The 19,252-nt window shown below is 47.7% G+C and overlaps 1 protein-coding gene and 1 long non-coding RNA gene across 5 annotated transcripts in view; one reads left to right on the plus strand and one right to left on the minus strand.

Annotated features, from left to right (window-relative positions):
* Positions 1–5,431: 5,431 nt before the first annotated feature.
* Positions 5,432–8,738, minus strand: LOC308472539. Its single transcript, XR_013983567.1, has 3 exons — positions 8,715–8,738; positions 6,158–6,315; positions 5,432–5,464 (listed from the first exon to the last, which is right to left on the minus strand). It is a non-coding gene; the product is annotated as an uncharacterized lncRNA (long non-coding RNA).
* A 9,246-nt stretch (positions 8,739–17,984) lies between these two features.
* The window catches only part of FAM120B (family with sequence similarity 120 member B), a 37,337-nt gene continuing 36,069 nt past the window's right edge, over positions 17,985–19,252 (plus strand). For 2 of the 4 annotated variants that reach the window (XM_080998633.1, XM_080998630.1), the window contains exon 1: positions 17,985–18,048. The gene's annotated coding sequence lies outside the window, so the exon portion shown is untranslated. The other 2 variants (XM_080998631.1, XM_080998632.1) reach the window with 2 other exon arrangements.

Genomic DNA, 19,252 nt, shown 5'->3' on the forward strand with positions numbered 1-19,252 from the left:
TTGTCCCCCCCTTTTTTTTTGCTCGCTCGCTTGCTCTGTAGCGCTACGGATCTGCCTGCGGTCGGGCGCCTGCCTGCCTTATATCTCGCCGGCCGCCTGCATAGCTAATGAGATGCAAATGAGCAGCCCCCCAATCTGGCGAGAGCGGCCACAAAGGAACCACTTTTCCAAGCCCTCCTCTCAATGGATCGCCAAATGGTCAGTGAGCTGTAAAATGGGCAACCCTCCGCCTCTTCCCCTCCCCTGCGGCTCTCACAAAAAAAGTGAGGGGGGGTTCATTTACATTCCTGCAAATTTGGAAGCTGCAAGAATCAACCTTCTTTCTCCCCCCCCCACCCTTTTCCCTTCTGCTTTCAGGGGACGGTCACACCCAGACACACACGACCGACCTCTCTTCCACTCACGTCTGAACGTTATAAGCGCAGGAGAAACTCCCGCAGGAAAACAAGCCGAGACTCAGAACGTCTTAAAAGGTGTAAATGTAACATGCACGTTTTTGTTTTGTTTTTTTAAAGTACATTCTTGGCAACGACATCTATCCGCCGCTAAGGATATCCTTCAACCGAGGGAAGGAACCAGATCAGCGTTACGCCCGGCTGAAACCGAATACCTTGAACCTGGCACGTGGGGCCACTGTGATATTTTGGAGGGTTTATAAATGCCCCCATCTGGAGGAGGGAGGAGAGCAAGCGAGACGATCGCGGCGGGCAAAGTTGTGGGGTGTGTTCTTTTAAAGTTCCCTTCAACGTGGCTACCTATGTGAGAGGTGTTCTTGGGGGAGCAAACCGGGGGGGCGGCGGGAAATAAATTTCGAGGACGCGGCAGGACCTCCTGGATGGGTTTAAGTTCCCCCAAAGTATCGAGAGCACTTCGGAATCTGCGCGCTCCCTTTGCTGATCATTATGCGGCACACACCCCCGAGACTCTCATGCTCAAACAATCCGGGAAAGACCCATGTGTTAAGTTCCAGGCGGGGGAGATGCGGGGGGGGGGGAGCTTGGCTGGGTAAACAGTCCTGCTTTTTAAAGACCCAAAAAGAAACACACACCCCTCCTCCCTTCCCCTGGATTCTTGGTGAACTGCATGGAACGGCTCCACTTCCCCTAGGATGGTGATGATGATGAAGATGATCGCCATTCCTCTTTTACTCTGTCTCTCTGCCTTTTTCCTCCTTGAAGCTTAGTTTTTCATTTTTTTGAAGGAAAAAAAGTGAGTTTGGTGTGTGTCGTTCGCGTGGCTGTCATTAAGGCAGTTTGTTATTATGTGAGGCCTGCATCAGTTGGCCCTTTGTGCTCTCAGCTGTATGGTAATGTAGGCAGCACCTGCTCCTTGCACAATACAAACGAGAGAAAGAGCTCCCCTCGGCGCACGCTACTGCCTCTACAACAATGTGCACACATTTTTAAAGAAATCCCTTCCAGCCTTCCTTCCCCTCCCTACCTAAAAAAAAAAACTTTATGCCAACCGTCACCTTATTATTATTTTTTACACATCCATCAGACACTGGAGCTTTTGTGTTGGTACACACACACACACACACACACACACACACAGGGGATGCTGCTGCTGCTGCCGCTGATAGAGCAAGTCTTATTAGTCTCCCTTGCTTCCTGATGGTAGAAGCGTAGGATTTGAACACACAAAGTTTGAAGGTGACTAATTTCGACTTGATGAGGAAAGGGAGGGGGCTCGAGGAGACAGAGAAGGCGACTCCCCCCCCCCCACTCCACTCTCCCCGCCTTCCTTGGTTTGGGCCTTGTTACAAAACACCTCTGTAAACAAGCAAACAGCAAAGGCTAGCCTGGTGTGCTTCATTGGGATGCAAGGTGTAACTGTCTGTGTAAATGTCATTTGAATTGCAACAGAGCTTTTCAGGGGGCTGCTTAAGCTGGTGGGCAAGGGAGAGTATTGGGCCACAATGAGTGCCCTGTAGGTATGGCTTGCTCATTCTTCTTTATGGCCACTTTGGAAGCGTGTTTTTGCAGGAAGAAATGTGACTTTCATTGAAGCAGATGTCTTGATCAGAAATTATTTTACCATGGAGGGAAGAGGGGGAGGGGGCACAAAAGGAGGGGGGGAACACACAATCTAAAACACTTCTTCAAGTTGTTGGTGAAGGTCAATTAAAAGAAAATCACTATCTGAATGTGCATTGAAGAAGATGAGTCTGTCATTCCAAGACGTTGACATTGCTGTTAAAGTCGGAGACTTCCAACAGAATATAGTAGGCCAGTATTGATTCTGCAACAGACATTGGCCCCTAAACACACAGTTCTTCCCTGCAAAGTAGCAACAGATTTGGACCTTTCTTGCATTGATTCACACATTAGAGAGGCAGCCTGGCTCAGTGGCAGAGCACATCCTTTGCAAGCAGAAGGTCCTGGCTTTGGTCTCAGGTGTCCGGCCTGGCATGGGCCTGCTTGAAGGTCATTGTCAGCCCTGCCAGAAGATGGTACCAGGCCAGACTTGGTATAAGTCAACTTTGCGGAGTGCTCTTACTCTAAGCTGACTTTGCCTTTATTTAAACCCTAAACATGCCCTCAGCCATGTCAGGAATTCCTGCTGGAGAACTTTTCTCCACCGACTGAAAGCAAGTTTCAGAAAGGGGACCTCCCAGATCCTACCTGGAGATACTAGCGAGTGAGCCTGCGACCTTCTGTATGCAGAGCAGAAGCTGAGCTACAGCCAATGCTGTCTTGCTAGATCAGACAACAGCCGTCCAGTGCAGCATTCCAAGAGATGCCTTCTGGAAATTCACAAGAAGTCATTGAGGGAGATAACTCAGAGAGAGATTTCACCGTTCATACCCTTCCAAGAGATTCTTCCTTCCTTCTTCCTAGGCAGGTTTTTCCTAAGGATCAATTCAGCTGATCTCCTTGGAATTTTAAGCCATTGATTATAATCAATGATTATAATTATTGTTCTAGCTGTGAGTGGATAATTGTCCCCCTTGCTAAGATACGTTAAGTGTATTTTCTCCATCTTTCTCTCTGGATTCTGGTTGCCTCATATGCTTCAGGAAAATAAGAGCGATCCAAAGCTGACATTGGATGCTGACACAAAGGCAGGCGAGAAGGAGACTATGTGTTTTGTTGGAGATTTAAGTTGACTGAGAGGTTGGTGAGCAGATACATTTCTATCCCACTCTTTTCCCAAGGGACTTAAGGGTGACCTAGGTGGAATTCCTTTCCCCTTCCCAACAACCTTGAGAGGTAGGTTAAAGGTAAAGGGACCCCTGACCGTTAGGTCCAGTCACAGACGACTCTGGGGTTGTGGCGCTCATCTCGCTTTGTTAGACTGAGCTCATAACAGACTCAAGGCTATTCGGCCATCTTTATATTTCAGCAGGAATTTGAACCTGGTGGTGCTGAGGTATCCCGCAAGACAAGACAAGCTAACCAACGGAGAACTAACATGAAAGGGAATACTAGTGTGAAGCATAAGCACAGCTGCTGGAGCACGAAACCTGAATGAAGTAAATAATTGAACGAGTCACACAAGGTGTGTGCGAGTTTTCACAGCCACAGGCAGCAAATCCTCAGCTACGGAGACACACAAGGCTTTTTTCTTTTCTTTTTGCAGTGTATGTATTCTTAAATACACTAGTGGAAACAATCTCACTGGCTGCAGTGGATTTTGTTTCACCATGACCTGTTTAGAACTGGCACACATGTCACCTGGGCAGTTTAAGGGGAGGAGGGAGATGATGATGACATATGATTTTGAAACAATCGGTTGAAAAACCTGCATGCTCCCATTTAAATCCAGAGTGACGTTTAGATGCATCTTTCTCCAGATGTATATTCATCACATACAGTATGGTTTTATACTGTTTATTCTGGATCTGGTTGGCTTGTGCATGCGAGAGCTCCTCTCTCCTTCGGCCCAGTCCCACAAACTGGAATAAAATTGCAATAATGATGCTGTAGCTTATTGCTTCCAGGAAGCTTATAGATTTCCAGAAGTCATTGCAGCAGTTATCTCTTGGGACAGCAACCAAGAGGAATGGACAGGTGTGGACAAGAGGACAGTAAAATGCTGTTCCATAATGCCCTGCCTTCCCCCATTCCTCTGTACTGCACTTTCTTTGGGAACCACAAATGAGATGAAGTACAATGTGTATGTGTATATATCACCACCAGCTTGAGCTGTGTAACCAATGCATTCTCTTGCCAACTATCAGTCAGGCTGGAGTGCAATCTATTTTTTTTTAAGACTTCTCAAGCCTCATTCCCATTCATGTCTTGCGCAAGAGAAGCTCCCTATAGTTTTTTCTAAGGCATTTGCCAACATTGTGACCTAGGGAGGAGGGAGAGAAGGAGCGGGTGATGGAATTCTCCCTTTGCTGGATTTGCAGATTTAGGATCCACTGTAGATTCAGCTTGGAAAGGCGAGTGGGGAGGGGGGGGTTTCGCTCATTTACATTCCTGTTTTGGAAGGAGTGGGAATCAAAAGTTAAACACGCGCAGGGGCTGAAACCCTTCCCTTTCCCCTGGATTCCCCCACCCTTCCCCAAAGAACCCCCAAAGTCTCTCCGAATCTTTTAAACCACCCTCCCTTCGCTCTCAAGGATTTGTTAAACTGACGCGGTGCAGATTTCTCGATTAGGCCCGCAAAGCGGAACTGAAAGGCGTCGTAAAATCCGTCAGAATCCTGCCCAAAGCGCTTATTCTCTTCCAACTTAATTTATGCCACGCGATTCTGTATCGGGGAAATCAAGCAGAAAGTTCCTTTTCTTGACTCTCCCCTCCTCCTCCTCCTTCTCTCCCCCCCCCCGCCCCGATTCCTTGCTTGTGTGTCCTTCCCCCCCCCCTTCTCTTTCAGATGCTGCTGTGCTAACGGGGAGACTGTTTAACTTAAGTGTTTCTATAGGAGGCTGTTGTAGTTTAACTCCTGCCCACCAGTAGCTGGGCCGAACAAAGGAGGGACTCGAGGTCTAACCATTCATCCTTTCTCTGCGCTTTAATTTTCATTGATTTTGAAGACAAGGGGAGCCCTCAGGGATTCGAGCTGAAGGGGGATGACACGCCTTTAGACGCGATCAACCCCCTAGCCAGCCATCTGCTCCGAACCAAATGGCGTTTTTTCACTCCCAGTTCCTGCGTGTCTCTATACTCCCCTCTCTCACACTTCCAGTCCCGGAGGAGGATTTCTCTCTCTCTCTCTCTCTCTCTCTCTCTCTCTCTCTCTCTCTCTCCCCACCCCCCACCCAGCAAAGGCAGCTTAAGTTAGAAGTATGTTGAATGGACTTTATCCTTCATTCCCCCCCACCCACCCCGTCGTTTTTATTTGCGGCGCTTGGGAAGACGGCAGCAGAAAAGGCCATAAATCCTTACCTTCCTCATTAAGGCCGCGCCGCAACCCCTTTTTAAATACTTTTTGATTCCTCAGCAAATTTACTGTACAACGCCGAGCTCATTAGCCAGCGGAGGAGACATTAGCGGGAGACAAGGAGAATTTGTCCCTGCAAAAAAAAAAAAGGGGGGGATTATAAAGTGTGTGGGAGGGGGGTGGGATGCGTGAGTGGGAAGCTGCGGCTCCCTGCCCTCGAAAAAGCTTCTCTGCTTTTCCTTTTCTTGGGGAAACTTCTCGTTTTGTCTCCGGACGATCTCGAAAGAGATTGCGATCCGAGGGCAGAGCGACGTGGGTCCTTGTAACTTCCGCCAGGGCAGGACCCTAAGCAGCTTGGGGGGCTCCGGTAGGAAGAAAAGGCTTCCGAGGAAGCCTTTGGAAGGGCCGAGGGAAGCGCACGCCTGCTGGCTGTTGGAGCAGACCAAGGGTCCCCGTCGCGCCCTTCCCTCCCCCACAAATGCCTCCCCCTGTTTTAAGGACGTCGGTGCTAGAGACCACCACCCTCGCATCTTGTGGCAGTGAATCCCTCGAGCTGGCTGGATCCAGCCAGAGATTCGATAGTCAGGGGCCAGTTCGTACATGCATGCGCGCAATTTGGTTGCCGAATGCCTGCGCTGTCTGGCTCCACCGGAACGCGCGTCACGCGAGACGTTTGTCTGCGAGATGTTATGTCTGTCGTGGCTCAGTGTCACCTGCCAGTCTCCCCTCGGTGCCGCTTGAGTAAAAAAGGCACGAAACGAGCCTTTCTGGATCCCCCCCCCCTCCTGACGGGGGAGAAGGGATGCAGACCCAAAGGATACAGTACTTTGTGGAACCACAACAGGTCCGGATCTCAGGGTTGCAAACTCAGGGTAAAGGCCGACGTCACCTGAGTGAGGGGGATCCTTGCCCGTTCCCCTCTCAGCATCGGGGTTCATTATAACGCTAGTCGATTCTCTGCAGCAGCAGCAGCCGTCAGGTGGCCTAGTCAGGTGAGAACCAGGGAGACGCAAGTTCAAATCCCTATTGCTCCGTGAAACTAATTGGGCGACCCTGAGCCCAATTCTCTCTCAGCCTGACATCCCCCCAAAAGTTGCTGTGAGGATGAGATTGAGGTGCGGAAGATATGTGTTGAAGCTCCCAGGAGGAATGGTAGGATTTAATGCAATAAATAAATAAATAAATAGCCCCTCCCCTTGTTTGTTATCTTCAAATTGTGGTGCGGTGGACAAGAAAACCTCACTGAAATCAAAACAACTTACCAGAGAGAGAGAGAGAGAGAGAGAGCGAGCGTATTGGGAAGTTTTTAATGTGTGACATTTTATTGTATTTTTAATCTTTGTTGGAGGTTGCCCAGAGTGGCTGGGGAGGCCCAGCCAGATGGGCGGGGTACAAATAAAAAAATTATTATTATTATTATTATTATTATTGGGAAAGGTTTTAGCTCAGTAGCTGAGTATATGATTCCTGCATTGCAGGGGGTTGGACTAGATGATCCTCAGAGTCCCTTCCAGCTCAACGATTCTATTATTTGCTTTGCATGCATTTGCTCTGCATGCCAGCATTTGCTTCCCTCCTGCCAATAATATCAGTGGTGCGCAGACTGAATGATGGAAATGCCAGGCTGCTGCCACCAGGTGCATCGCAGTTGCGCCTTAGACGGGCAGGCGAGGTCTTGCCACGCCTTTGCACTTGGGTTCGGGTGTGGCTGGGAGGGGCGGGACGCGCCTGGTGGTGGGTGCCCGATCTGGCGGTGGAGGAAGCCCCCGGGACGTCGCTCGACCTCACCTGTCTCACAGGTGGGGTAAGGAGACGCCCGGGATGCCAATTCAGAGGGGCAGCCTCGTACGTCTGTGGTAAGAAAAAGCCACCGAGAGTCCCGAGGCCCCTCCCAACACAATGCCCCATCGTTAAAAATCGGGCGCTTTTAAGTTTGGCTTAGAAGTTCACGGAAGAACCGTTAGCCGCCCGAAAGATCACACGAGCCTGTTCCGACTCCACAAATGCGGAATAACCCCTTGCCCACTTCCCCGTGGTGAATGGTCACCTCAGTGATGCAGTCAAGGCAGGACTTGGGAGCAGAAATCACTCGGCACAGCAGAATGGACAGGAAGAGCCCCAACCCTCATCAGGGTTAATTTACCTATTCTGAAAAAAAGCAAAGCAATAGACATCCTCTAAGATGAAAACCTATAGAGCCAGAGCATACAATTACATAACGGCATCATAGGGTGGGAGTGCCTTCCCTAGAGGCCCTGTTAAGTGAGTCCCGTTGAATTCAGGGGTGTGTATAAGATTGTAGCGCTAATAATCCGGATTGAAGGTTTGCAGGAGAAAAGGTAAACTCTTGATCAACCTAAAGTGACGTGTCACTAAAACGGATTCTGGACACTATCAGCTCTGGCGTCTTTTTCACCTGCTTGATCCGAGAGCAAATGAACTTCAGGAATGCTGTGTAGGGCCAGGGGTGTGATTTGGAAGAAGAGACACTCGTACACACAAAAACAACCCACAGCGCTCGCTGTGGGTTGTTTTTGTGTCTGCGCAAGTACCTGCCCCAGTTGGTAAAACGGAGGGCGCACCATTTGGATGCGAAGAAAACGCGCGCAAAGTTATGTCTGCACGCGGCGCAGCCCGACCTTATTCCTACTGGGAAGCGAATCTTGTTCAGAGTTCAGGCTGCGATCCTACACGTATTTTGACGAGGAGGGGGCATTACATTGAGTGCGGGCCTTCCATTGGATCGAGCTGTGCAGCCACATCACTCTTATATAACTATAATGTCATTTCTTGCATCCAGACAAAACTCTTTTCCTTTTCTAACGTGGAATACTTTTTACTCATCGCTCCACTGCCCCCTCCCTGCTCCCCCCACCTCTCCCCCTTCTGCTTAACATGTACAGGCCACGGAGAATTAATGTGGGAAAGGATTCCTCTCCTGCTCTCCTGAGACTTGTGCCATTGCAACCCCAGCCTTTCACACACCACAACACAAAAATGAAGTGGGTGGAAAGCAGAGACGGCTTGTTTGGGGCTTGGGGGTGTCCAAAGAGGAGTCTGGCAGTTCCAGCCGAACTATTGCTCAAACATACATGTTGGGAACATGCCTTTCCTCCTCCTTTTTTAAAAAGAGAGGAGTCTTAATTCTTCAGAAGTTTCTCCCGCAGGTCTGTCGAAAGTTGCAAAGGCATGTGCTGATTAGAATAAGAAAGGGCCAGTCGCGTGGCTCAGCTGGCACACAGAGAAGCCAGATGATAGATAAGCAGCAGCTCGGGGGCTCCCCTCCCCCTCCGCTCTTCTCCCCCCTCCTTTTTCAAATCGCAAATCATCTGCTCCGGCCCTCTCCTCGCCTCTCATTTTCATCACAAAGCTTGTGTGTTTACCTGGGATCCCAGAACCGACGGGGCATTCCTTTGTCTCTCCGATCAGATTGCTGCAGCCAGCTGCTCTTCCCAGCCCCTTCCCTGGGCAAATCTGATCGTGGCCCCAACATGTGGGGTTGGACTTGATTGAAAATGAGGTGGGGGGCGGGGTGGGGTGGGGGGAGAGAAAGGCCTCCAAGACCGACCGGGACGCTCACTCGAAGGGAAGGGGGGCAGTTTCTATCGCTTGGTTATACCCGAGTTATTTCTTTCTTGGCCTCCCCCCCCACCACCAATCCCCCAACCCCCCCCCCCGCCCTTTGGTATCTTGTACGTTTTGGCTGCTAGAGATCTGCTGGGACAGGCTCTCCTCTTGCTGCCTTTCCCCTGCCTCCCTAGCCTCCCTCCTCGAACTGGAAAGGATTATTGGTTGAATATTCTTGCGAGGGGCTGAGGTCAGTCGCGTGCCGATGTCTGCCCATGGAACATCTGCCGGGGCCTTAGTGCAAATAAAGCCAGCCGCGATGGGCCGAGGAGATTAGAGAGAGAGAGAGAGAGAGAGAGAGAGAGAGAGAGAGAGAACGAGGGAGCCCATAGCTCCCCAACGTAAGATTTCCCCGCAGGGTCGCCAAAAGAAATTGAGAGACACGTGTCTAGGACGACGTCCCTGAATTACAGCATCCACACGACCAAAGGTTTAGAGCTGATCCCCGCGGGATGCGCGCGCATCGCTTCTCCCCCCCTCCCGGGTGGGCGGGGAGAGGAAACCTTCGCTCCGGGGAAGCGTGAACGGAGCCCATTGGGTCACGAAGAACTGCGCCCTCCAGCAGGATGGGCGCCCTCCCACGCGTTAGGCAGCGATAGAATTCTGAGCTGTAGCATTTCAGATTGCAGGCGGGGCGGGAGTGGCTTCTTTTATTATTATTTCGGGATTCGCCTGAGCATCAAGTATCTCCTGAGTATCCTAAGCTATCACATCAGAAAGGAGGGTTGAGTTTAGTTAGTGGAGGGGGTTTGTGGAGTCATTTTAAAAGAACAAAAAGCAGGCCATCAGCTCTGGGACAATTCATGGGACAAGACACAACATCTGTCCTCTCAGTCCACCACTTCGTGCAAAGCAGTGAGAAATAAGCATGTGTGAACACAGGCATGGATTCTAGCTAGTGGAACCCGTCCTTCAAGTTAGGCCTCAGTATTCTGATATGAGAGGAAGTACAGTGGTACCTCGGGTTACAGACGCTTCAGGTTACATATGCTTCAGGTTACAGACTCCGCTAACCCAGAAATAGTGCTTCAGGTTAAGAACTTTGCTTCAGGATGAGAACAGAAATTGTGCTCCGGCGGCACGGCAGCAGCAGGAGGCCCCATTAGCTAAAGTGGTGCTTCAGGTCAAGAACAGTTTCAGGTTAAGTACGAACCTCCGGAACGAATTAAGTATTTAACCCGAGGTACCACTGTAATCCTAGTGTGTGCAGAGTGCATTTTGTTCGCCACCAAGTAGTCATAAATAATCCTTCCTTTGACCTGTCACAATGAAAAGGTGGGGCTTTGAGGCAGGTGTTGTATCGCCGTATCGTTTACTCTGGATTTCTTATCATGCAGTAACCAAGATGCATATTCAATGTCACTGAATGCGGACTGGTTACCTTCCAGTTCATCCTGTCTTAACCTCCTCTCCAATTCATGATCAGGATGGTCAAATATTCAGCCTTGGCCCCTTTCACATACGGTACTTGTCATCTTATAGAAGGAAAAAGCCACAAGAGGCTGTTATTAAAGGATAAGTAATCCACAGCCAATTGTCTTGATTACCACACCTTTGAAATACACATAAACAAAGGACATAGGAAGAAATTTATAAGCCATTTTTTAAAAATGTTACTAAATTCAATCCTGAGTTTAATTCCTGGAAAGCAGTAATGTACTTTCATGCAAGTCATACGAAAGGACAAAAGTTGCTTTTTTTGCATTTCCCATCTTTGCAATGTGAATGTTAAACCTACAGTGGCTACATGATATACACACAAATAGGCATACACAAACACAAACACATATTATATAAAAATATATAGATATAATTTTGATTGTTTTTTCAACAAGGCAACATATAATTTAAATGGTCCATCTTTTGCTTTCTTTCCTGCATTAACAATATGCGCACAAATAGTGAAAGGAACTCAAAAGCAATTTTTAGGGTGTCATGTGTGAAAATGCCTTTGGTTTGTTCAAGCACAAATACCAAAGGAATTTTCACACTTGACACCAAAGCGCCTTTGAGCCTACCTGAAGCTACTCTCAGGCACATGTGAATATTGTTAAAGTGAGATAAAAGGCAGAAAAACGTTTGTCAACGAACCGACATTCTAGACCATGTTGGTTTTACATTTGTGTTACATTTTTTTAAAAGGCAGACTATTCAAGACACCTTATTGAATATGCATTACAAATTATATTCTAAGTATGGGCACGTAAAAATGTACCCACAACAAGGCCCTATCCCAAAAGTAAGTGGTTGAAACAAGGATCAATTCTCTTCCAAGATGCTTAGGATCAGGACATAAGGTCTAAGTAAAAGTAAAAAACCCATTTTGCAAAACTCCCTCCAACAAATAATTTTAGTCTCGTTTACTCTGAAACGGATCTGCACAAGTTTCCAAACACTTAAATCCTTTTGCTGTCCTGACGTATTTCTGTTTCCCACTAAACGTTCCTCTTTGGTGCCACATTTAAACGGTGTGAAGCTGGCTATTGTGGCTGTAGAGCAAGGCAATATTGGAACTGCCCTTTTCCACCCTGGATGCAAAACAAAACTAACCAGTTTTGCATAAGGCAAAGAGAACAGGATTAGAACAACAAAAGGACCAGCCATTCATTACCTAGAGAGAATGGAATGATGTCATGGGCTGTGTTAAGTGGTGACGTGAGGTTGGGCCTGATCCTTACACCCATGCAGAAAAGCAGTACATGGTGGCTGGACTGAGAACACAGTGCCTGCTGCATGCTTAGGACTCTTAATGGGTGGACAGAGATGGTTTCTTTGCAGCGGCCTTCGTGGCTCAGAACAGTGGGGTGGGGGATGCAATTGATGCTCTGCAAGGAAGACTGTTATCTTAACCACTGGCTTAGAAGCAAGTCCCATTATATCCAGTAGAACAGAAGAACATCAAAAGAGCCCTGCTGGAGCAGTTCAAGGGTCCAGCACTCTGTTCTCATAGTGGCCAGCCCAATGCCTGGGAGGGGGGAGAGGGGGGAAAGGAGTGGAACAGTGCTTTCCCCGCAGGTCATTACTACAACTTGCAGTAGCCAATTCCATCATTTCAACTATGTGCTTCAGCCAAATCCTCTATGCATGTTGACTCAGAAGTGGCCGTTTGTCCAACAGGACTTTCAAGGAAAGAACCAGGCTATTAAGCAGAAATATTTTTGCCCAACATGTGCCTTTTCCCTGGAAGCAAACAAGGCACTAGCCAGTCCAGTGCCCAGGACTCTTAATATGCTGACTGCCTGTTTCATTGTATCTTGAATGCATTGTAAACAGCCTTGAGAACTTCAGTCACTAGGTAAATTTAAATATTTCAAATAAATAACTAAACAAACAATGCAGTTGGCTCCTATCCTTGATTACCTGGAAGTGAACCTCACTTGAACTCAGTGACGCTTACTTTAAAATAATGTGGGCACAAGTCTCTTAATTTGGCTCTGGGGCCTGTTGTTGGTACGTAGAACACGGCAATATTCCTCCAAGCATGTGCAGAGTTCCTCTCTTTCAAAAGTAACTGCCGCTATTACCCCTGTATCTGTATAAGAGGTTGCAGGTTGGGGCTTGAATCCTGACACCATAAAGTAATACACCCCAGACACCCTAATAAGGATGAATGAGACAGGGGTTACATGCTCTGTTTGCCATATAATTCCATCTAAAGATTTAATATTAACATTTGCCGCTGACAAAAAACACTTCAGTGTAGTTTATGTACACTACTTTGGTACATATGTCAAAAGCAGTACATAAATTTTTTAGTAAGTAAAATGTCTAGGAATATTTTATTAAGTAATAAAATGTCTCCGTCTCATTTCCAGCTAGACATCTGCCTTGAAACGCCAATTATCAATTGCATTCCAAAGTGCCGTGTTTTTTAGTGTATAAGATGCCCCCATGTATAAGACACCCCCTATTTCGGGGGACTCCAAATTAAGAAAACACCCCTCAGCACTACCTGTGTATAAGATGAGCCCCAATTTTCAACCTAAGTTTTGGTAAAAAAAAAACCCCTAGTCTTATACATGGAAAAATACGGTATGTTTACTGTATTACTATGGTTAACCACCATTCAAATTTTGTATCAGCTCTTTTTAGGCCTTGGATTTAATCGGCAGTTCAAAACACCTCAATCCTAAATAGATTTGCTTGAAAGCAAGTCCTGCAGAGCCCAGTGGAACTGTTTGCAAAATAAGCGAATGCAGCATTGCAGCATTAGAAAAAGCCACATATTTGCTGCTTATTATCTGCCGTGTCTCTTTTCCTTCTGTCTCTTGTGCAGCTCTATCCTGTTTCAAATATATTATTTCCTATTAAGCGCTTCCTTCTTATCTCTCCCCACCCCCCACGCATTTTACTTAAAGCAAGCATTTTCCAGAAAGTGGTTGTGAAAGAAGAGTTTGGGGATGAGGCAGATCTCCTGCTTTTGAACTGGGCTCCCCCTTTTCCCCCTGCGAGCATCTGCCTGGGGAATAACAGATGTGGGCACCTGCGGTGGCAGGCTGCATATGTTCCATCCTATTCACAGGCATTCAGACGTGGTTACAATGGTAAGCCTTTGTGTACGCAAAGTCACTAAATATATTAATCTGTGTTCCCCAGAGCACTGCTCTGTTTAATTTTTTCCACTGGCAATAACATCTGATCTAATCCTCCAATTGGCTCCCCATTGAGCCCCCTTCCCTCCTCCCTCCCCCCCCCCGGAAAAAATATGTGAAGTTATTCAAGCTTCCACCTGTTGCCTATCGGATTGAAGTAGGTCATGTGATGCCAGAGAACTTCAGAGAGGAGCTCATCATCCAGACTTATGGTGCATATATATGTGTCCGTGAGAGAGAAAGAGGGCATATTTTAGGCCCCAAACCAGTTAATTTTTTTTTGTAAACTTAACATATGTGACTCACTGCTGAAGAAAAGCCACCGGTGCCCTTCTTCCACGCAAAACTCCTGAAGGCCAGGAGGACAATGATAAAGGAACAAAAAAAACCCCCACTACCCTGGCTGCATCTTTTCTGCCTTTTGCAAATGATCATGAAAGTTCCCATGTGAGGCTTTGTTTATTAAACTCTAGTGGTTATTCGAAACACTGGTCAATAGGCCAAGCAGCAAAAAGGTAACATAAATCTCAGATGTAAGACTTCGATTTTGGGGACAATTTTGTTGCATGACTCTTTTCTCTGATCATTGCTTCTTCTGTTTTGATTTGTTTTCGGCCACAATACGTCCTTTAGTTCTATTGTAGCCGGCACAATGCCCATGGATATCAGACTGTGAATGAAGACAGAAGCAGTTTAAACAAACCAGCCTCTTTCTTTCCTCTCTGCCCATTGTAATATGAATGGGCCTTCTGCATTCTGCTGCTAGGAAACCATCTTTTTAAAGCCCAACTCCAAGAAAGAGACACAGAGAAAAGATTCCCAATAAAAAAGAAGCAGCAGAAGCAAAAATAGGGTAGTATTGTTGTTGTTGATGATGATGAAAAGAGGAGGGACATTTAAACAAATCTTTAAAAACAATTTCATTGAACATTTAAGGAGACACCTATAGTTTTAATAGTATTGCCCCACGTCCCCTGCCTTAGCAATTAGCAGACAGAAAGAAGACATAAAAAAGTTTGCCTTTTGACAGAAAAAGAAGCAAATTAGCATGAAGTTTGATTATTTGCGAACATTAACTATAGGGTACAATTGGTATTAAAGAATGACAACAGTAGACAATATTGGTTTTAATCAAGGATTAATCAAGGATGGAAGAAATATGAATATTTCTCTTTCATTTCAATTGGAGAGAAAACCCGCAGTGAGAAATTAAGAGGGGTATGAAACATATAGAAGATGAAAAAGATTTATGGGGCGGTATAAGTTGTAGCAGAGACCCCTCAGTGCCAACTGCATGAAATAAACGAGAAACAAACAATACGCACGCGGAAAGCCTCACGTGAGATGGCCTTGTGCTCTTACTGCGGCAGCAAATGAGGAGGCTTCAAAGTTGCGCAAGTTGCGTGTATTACCAGCCTGTCCTGCGCAAGTTCTCTTCGCCATTCTCCTCCTCGTCTGCATCTACGATCCTATGATCTAGCTGAGATTCCTGCATTGCAGGGGGTTGGACTAGATGACCCCTCGGGGTCCCTCCCTTCCAGCTCTACCATTCATTCTACGCTTCGAGGCTTCCTCGGCTCCGCCTCTATTCCACGGCGAGGGCGGCGCCAACTTCGAGGAAGAGACTCCGGCCGCGGGAGGTCACGTGGTCGAGTCCCGCACTTTCTCGGTCCGGGAAGAACCATAGAGATAAGAAAAAAAGGACGCCGCAGAAATCCTAACGGGCTTGCGGGCGGGATGGCGTACGCGGCGCTCTCTCTCTCCACGCTTTTCCCAAGCGGCGCCGGCGTTTTCGCAAAGAGATAGCTCATTAATGAAAGCGCTCCACGCAGCGCTCACTTCAGGCTGCCATTAGACGCCGTTGCATTCCACGCAAAGGAAGTAAACGGGGATTGTAGTAAAACTTTGGGGCAAAGAGAGAGAGAGGTGCTTTTCCGTTCCAGTGCTTTGGCAGAATTATACTCTACTCGGGAAGGAGGGGGGGGGGCGTGATTTTGTATTTCCCTTCGTGAAATTGCTTCCCTCGCTGCCTGTCAGAATAGAACTCGAGGTGTTTTAGGTAGGAAAAAAGGCAGCCGGCCTAGTGGTGAGAGGAGGAAGCTGGGCAGGGAGGCAGCAGAGAAATTAAGAGTTGTTTTATCAACGAGACTTGAAGCATAAATCGTGATTTGGGCTCCTTCCTCTTCTCAGCTTCTGGAATGGTGCTGGATTCCTCCATTGCAAGGGGTTGGACTAGATGACCCACAGGGTCCCCTCCAACTATACAGTTCTATGATTCTATGAATGCTGGTCAAATCAGTGGCCACTAGCCACGGCGGCTATTTTCCATGTCCACTGTCGGAGGAGGCTGTATGCCTCTAAATGCTGGTTGATGAGACTCCCAAGTGGGGAGGGAAGGTCCTTGCTGCACTCAGGTCCTGTTTGGGGGCTTCCTGGGGGCATCTTGTTGAGCCCTGTGAGAACAGAGGAGCCTTTGGTCTAACCCCACAGAGATGGTCTTAAATAGGGGCAGAAGTGCCAGTTCCTGTTGCTGCAATTGCTTAGGGAGTAAGCCCCATCCAACATAGCGGGCCTCACTTGGCTGTGGAAGGCTGCAGCCCTGTGTCTGCTCACAGCTGTCTTCTGAGTATCCATCTATTTATATATGGTGATACTTACATTCTCTATAAGGAGTCATGCATGCTTCTCTCTCCCCCCCCCCACTTCATTCGCACAGCATCCTTGCAAGGTAGTTTAGGTCGAGAGGCAGTGGCTGGTCCAAAGACACTTGCTATGCTTCATGACTGAGGTGGGATTTGAATGCTGCTCTCCCAGGTCCTATGCCTAATTAACAGTCTAACCGCTACACCAAATTGGCTCACATGGACTGTTAAACATGCTTTTCCAGGGAACAAGCTCAATTAAACTTGACGGATGTTCCTTGCATGTAAATATATGCATAGAATTGGGCTGTGTGGCTGTAATCCTCCACATGCTTACCTGGGAGTAAGCCCAGCCCTGTCAAGCCCTGTGGTGCTTACTTTGGAATACACATGAGTGGGGTGTTTGATGCTGTGCCCTGTCAGCGGGTTCAAGGGATCGCCAGAAATGTGTTGGCCTAATGTGTTGGCATTACAGATCCAGAGTTGGGCTTGAACCAGGGAAAGGTTTGTAATAATAATAATAATAATAATAATAATATGCTGTCCATCTGACTAGGATGCCCCAGCCACTCTGGGCGGCTCCCAACAGAATATTAAAAACATGATCAAACATCAAACATTCCCTAAACAGGGCTGCCTTCAGATGTCTTCTAAAAGTCAGATAGTTGCTTATTTCCTTGACATCTGATCATAGCTGTCAACCTTCCCTTTTTTTGTGGGAAATTCCCTTATTCCAGCGCCATTTCCCGCTGCTTCCCGCTGCTATCCCGGATTGTTAGATATCCTGTAGACTGTCCCTGGGACAGGTGAGGCTGCTGATCCCTTATTTTCAAATCTGAAAGTTGACAGCTATGCATCGGATGGGTGGGCGCCACTGCCGAGATGGCCCTCTGCCTGGTTCCCTGTAACCTCACATCTCGCAGTGAGGGAACCGCCAGAAGGCCCTCAGCGCTGGACCTCAGTGTCTGCTTAGGCGTGCCACACATCGGGAAAATTCCTGACATGTTCCGGTTTTCGGGTGTAAAAAGGGCGTTAGGGGGGCAAAATGCCAGGAAAAACCCAGGCAAAAAAAGCTCAACAGTTTTGGTGGGCCAAAGCTATTTAGGGCATTACAGGTCAGCACCCACACTTTGAATTGTGCTTGGAAATGTACTGGGAGCCAGTGTAGATCCTTTAGGACTGGTGTTATATGGTCCCGGCGTCCGCTCCCAGTCTGCCGCGTTCTGGATTAGTTGTAGTTTCCTAGTCACCTTCAAATGTGGCCCCACGTAGAGGGCATTGCAATAGTCCAAAGTGTTCCTTCCCAAGGCTGCACAAGATGCAGAAATACTACCCTACCCCTAAATTTGCGTGGCTGGGGGCAGAGGGGGCGTGTACCTGTTGAATGCCTGGCTGTCCCGCATTTCTGAATGCCAACATGGGGTTCCTGTTCCACCCCATATAATTTTAACCCTGGATCGCTTGTTGTTGGTTTCTCTGTTTTTGGGGCGGCGTATGACCTGCACTGAAACCAAAGGGGAGCGTATAGGTTACATTACTTTGAAATCCTGCAGGCAAAACCTTTCTCACAATTTACTTCTCTCTCCGGGATTTCTGTGAGGCGTAGAAGAGGGGAGCGCTCACGCCGAGGCTGAAATAAAACGCCAGCACCCTTTTATTTTACAGCGTATATCGTACCTCCCATCTCGTAAAGGGTCCAGTTATTTTAAAGCACCGTTAATTTCCGACGTCTTTCCTCCCCGCATATGGCTTCTGAGAAAGGCCACCGGGAACCGGAAGTTTTGCGAGAGACGCGTGCAGCCCGTAGCCCCTTGGCGTCGGTGTACGAAAGGAAGCCGAGGCGGCAGTGGAGGCCGGTTAGTGGCGTTGTCAGCGCGAGGGCGAGGGCGGGTGGCTTCTCTCTTTAAGGCACAACGCAGGTCGTTGCCTGTATGCGCCCAGGAAAGGGCACAGTCAGGTGGCCTGGTGAGCCTCTCGGACAAGGAATTCTGTTGAGAGGTTGTGCCACCTCCATTTAGGGGACTGGCTATTCATAGTGGGGTCTTTGGCAGTGCCAGTCCTCCTTATCTGCCAGTTTGTCACAATATAGGCAGCTTTCACAGGTAGCAGCATCAAGAGCTCATCCATAACTGCTTAATGTGGATCAGGGCCGGATTTAGGTTTGATGAGGCCCTAAGCTACTGAAGGTAACTGGGCCCTTTATATGTCCAGCTGTCCTTTGCCAACAACAAATTGTCACTGGTTTTGTGTTGAATATATGGTAATTTATGGACCTAAAAGGTATCTAAAGCCATTTGCACATGCAGAATGTAGGCACCCTATAGATAGAAATGAGCAAACCAGTGATATTTTAGGGTAAGAGTACCAGATTTTTTTCAATGAATCCGGGGACCCTTTTCAACTTCCTACTAAATACAGTCATACCTCATGTTGCGTTAGGTTCATGTTGCGTCTTTTCGGCTTGCGAACGCTGCATGTGTGTGCAGAAGCGTTCTGCGCGCTTCACACATGCGCAGAAGTGCTCTATCGCGCTCCACGCTTGCTCAGAAGCGCCACTCTAGTTGCGAACTTTTTGGGGTGCGAACAGCACCCTGGAACGGATTGTGTTTGCAACTAGAGGTACCAGTGTAGATGAATTTTTTCAGTGGACTAATTTGTAAATCTGGGGACTGTCCCCAGGAAACAGGGACGTCTGGTAACCTTATTTTAGGGAGCAGGCTAGCAGGCGGGGCCTACTACATAGGAGCCTACACAACACAAAACACTGTTGCTGTATGTAGGTTTTATTTTATTTGTTTTTTATCTTATATTTTGGAAATTTACATCCAGGTTTTTTTTCATTAAATTTTTTGGGGGCCACCAAGAGAGGGGACCCTAAGCTATAGCTTGTTTAGCTTATACGTAAATCCGGCACTGGTGTGGATAGTAAGCTTCCTGTTGCCTCCATTGTCCATAGGACATTCTCACTGCCTTCTCCCTCAATCTGCATTTTTTTTCCTACCAGGGATCCTCCAAAAAGGAGAGGGTGTGAGAAAATTTGGGTTGAGGGAAGGGAGGCAG

This window comes from Podarcis pityusensis (genome assembly GCF_964106645.2).
Source record: "Podarcis pityusensis genome assembly, chromosome: 3".
Taxonomy (NCBI): Eukaryota; Metazoa; Chordata; class Lepidosauria; order Squamata; family Lacertidae; genus Podarcis; species Podarcis pityusensis.